The sequence below is a fragment of the Bos grunniens genome, chromosome 6 (assembly GCF_055505025.1).
Source record: "Bos grunniens cultivar Pamir isolate PY7600 chromosome 6, Bosgru_T2T1.0, whole genome shotgun sequence".
Taxonomy (NCBI): domain Eukaryota; kingdom Metazoa; phylum Chordata; class Mammalia; order Artiodactyla; family Bovidae; genus Bos; species Bos grunniens.
This window is the reverse complement of record NC_141170.1, coordinates 103,324,416-103,327,269: the sequence shown is the minus strand read 5'-3', so window position 1 is coordinate 103,327,269 and position 2,854 is coordinate 103,324,416. Positions and strand designations below refer to the sequence as shown.

At 38.5% G+C, this 2,854-nt stretch overlaps 1 non-coding gene across 1 annotated transcript; it reads left to right on the top strand.

The window, feature by feature from the left end:
• The first annotated feature begins 224 nt into the window (after positions 1-224).
• Positions 225-359, top strand: LOC147371135 (small nucleolar RNA SNORA70). The gene has a single exon (XR_015166300.1). It is a non-coding gene; the product is annotated as a small nucleolar RNA SNORA70 (small nucleolar RNA).
• The last annotated feature ends 2,495 nt before the right edge of the window (positions 360-2,854 follow it).

Here is a 2,854-nt window from a genome sequence, read left to right as displayed (position 1 = left end):
CATCTATTTGCCATGAAGTGATGGGACCAGATGTCATGATCTTAGTTTTCTGAATGTTGAGTTTTAAGCCAACGTTTTCACTCTCCTCTTTCATTTTCATCAAGAGACTCTTTAGTTCTTTGCTTTCTGCCATAAGTGTGGTGTCAGAAATATTCAAAGATGAGATGTCATTATATCTGCAACTTATTTTGAAACGTGGCAAGATGTTAAAAGTGGGAATCTATTTGCATCCAATAAAGCAGATTGTGTTCTTTTCCCCATGGGTGCCCAGTGTGCAATGACTGCAAAGAGCAGCCTTCTTGGTGGTGTACGCAGCCTGTTGCCTATACAGTTGGCCCTAAGGGACCTTGGAGACAACTCTTTCCAGTGGACAATTACGATTGGCTTGCTGTCTCCAGTCTAGGCTCCAGACAGGTATGTGTGGTACCTTTGGAAAGCCCCAGGGCATAGTGGCCAGGGCCCACACTGGCAAAGTCATAATGTCCATCTTCACCAAGCTTCAGAACAAGGAGCCTGTGGTTGAAGCCAGACCTTCCACAGGGCCAAGCTCAAGTTCCCCGGCTGCTAGAAGGTCCATATCTCCAAGAAGTGGGGATTTACTAAATTAAATGTGGATGAATTTGAAAACATGGTGGCAGAAAAGCAGCTCATCCTGGATGGCTGTGGGGTCAAATATATCCTTAATTGTGACCCTCTGGACAAATGGCAGGCCCTACATTTATGAGAACCTTGGCTCTGTCCTCTCCTTACTCATTCCCACCAATAAATCCTACTTTTCTATCCAAAAAAAAAAAAAAGTGGAATCTAAAAGAAGAATGTTCATTAAACTGTTTAACTTGTCTCCAAGTTAAAACATTTTGAGAATAAAAAGTTGATGGAGGAAGCAGAATACATTCCTCACTTCAGTCCTTCACACAGCTGTTCTTTCTCCTAGAACAGCTTTTCCCTTCACCTCTGTGTCTAGAATTTATTACAGTGGTGAAATTTAGAGTCATAGATCCTGATTCTGCCACATGCAAGGGGTTATGGGGCCTCTGAAATGTTATTTCACTCTTTGGGGCATTAGCTTTCTTATTTGTAAAGCAAGGATTTTAATAGTATTGGGTCTGAAGGCATACAGTTGATAGAACCTAACTCATGAGTTTATTTACTTTAAACCTATGCAAAGTAGCTTCAGTAACTTTTTGAGCTTCAGCTTTCTTATCTATAGATGAGGAGCAATGACACCTTATAGAATTGTTGTGAAGATGATAGATATGATCACTGAAAATATTTTGTAAAATACAATGTTCTCATATGATTATTATTATTAATTTTTGAATTTTAAGTGCCTAATATATCATACTAGCCACATAGTATGGGCTTAGAAATAATTATGGAGTTGTTTTTTTTTTTTAAGCTTTCAGCAAAAAGCTTTTTCTACAATAACCTGTTAGATTAGACTCTGTTCCCTTCAGCAGGTAATGTACCATGTTATGGTGTGAATTTGTTGTCCATGTACTGATGTCCCTAGATGTTAACAGCACCTGTTGGGAGGAAATCCAGTATTGGTCAGTTTGGGGACCTACCCTTCCTTTAAAATTGTACAAGACCCCTAATATTTATATAATTTGGTAAAAGTGAGGAAGATCTGATGTTCATTCCATTATGTCACTGCTGAGATGCTTATTGTCCAAGTCTACATGGTCCAGATGAAGATCAGTGAGTCAGTGAGCAGTGTCTACACCCACTGAGGCCAGTTTCACCACTGGGACCTTTGCTATCCAACCAAGGGAACAGTGTGAGGGCCCAGTCCTCAGGCATCCACAGAGTCAACTCCATCAGGCCAGTGCACTGATCACCACAGAACCTTTCCACCCTTCAGTCCTTCTAGTCTTGATAAATCCAACCCTCTTTCCAAGGTAAACCCACATCCTTGTCTTACTCTGGCAGAGCAGATGTTTCCTTTCACTCCCCACTCAGTACACTCTTGGTTAGTATCAGTGGACCTGACACACTCAAAGCACAGAGAGCTGGCTGAGCATCCACAAAAGCAAAAGGAGACGTAATCTTTGACTCTTTGTCCCTTCCTCCACACCAACAAAAAGACACTAAGTAATTAATCAATAACTCATCCATGACAATACAGAAAATTGCACTGACTCTTGCTAGGTCATCAGGATAAACTCTTCTCCAATTTTTTGATAATTCCACGATACGACTGGAGTCTGCAGATGTAGTTTCAGATATTCATGGCTCTCAGGTTTAAGAAATAGTGATTTAAGGCAAACAAGTGATGATCTAAGCAAGCAGATGATATCAGGACCCTGATGAAATTTCTCCTCTCTCCAGAATTTCTATTTCAAATGTTCAGAAATTGATTCTTAAAATAGCTTTGTGTCTTTCTTTCTAGTCATCTTATTGAAAAGTTTTCAAATACCTGCAATTATTTAAACACTGAATATATTGTCTTAATAGGAGAAAATGGTACAGAGCCTGCTATACCAGATAATTAAATGTGATTCTTTCTTTGGTTGTCCTGTATTCTTTTCTTAACTCACCACCTTCATAATCTCTGATACCACTGCAGTTAATTAAATTCTGTTATCTAAAGATTTGGGAACAATAAAATCAAAACTAAAGGAGAATCTCTGGTTTGCTGGGTTTGGACTATGAATACTTTTAAGATATCAGATTCAGGGGGAAAGGTAGTTATTTTAATAGGCATGAACATTTAAAAGCTAAAAGAGGATAAAATCCATTTAGTTCAACTCATGTATTACAAATAAGAAGAAAGGATCAAAGAGATTTTTTTGTCTGATCACATATTAAGGTAATTATTAAATTATTTGTTTCAACACAGAAACATTTCCAT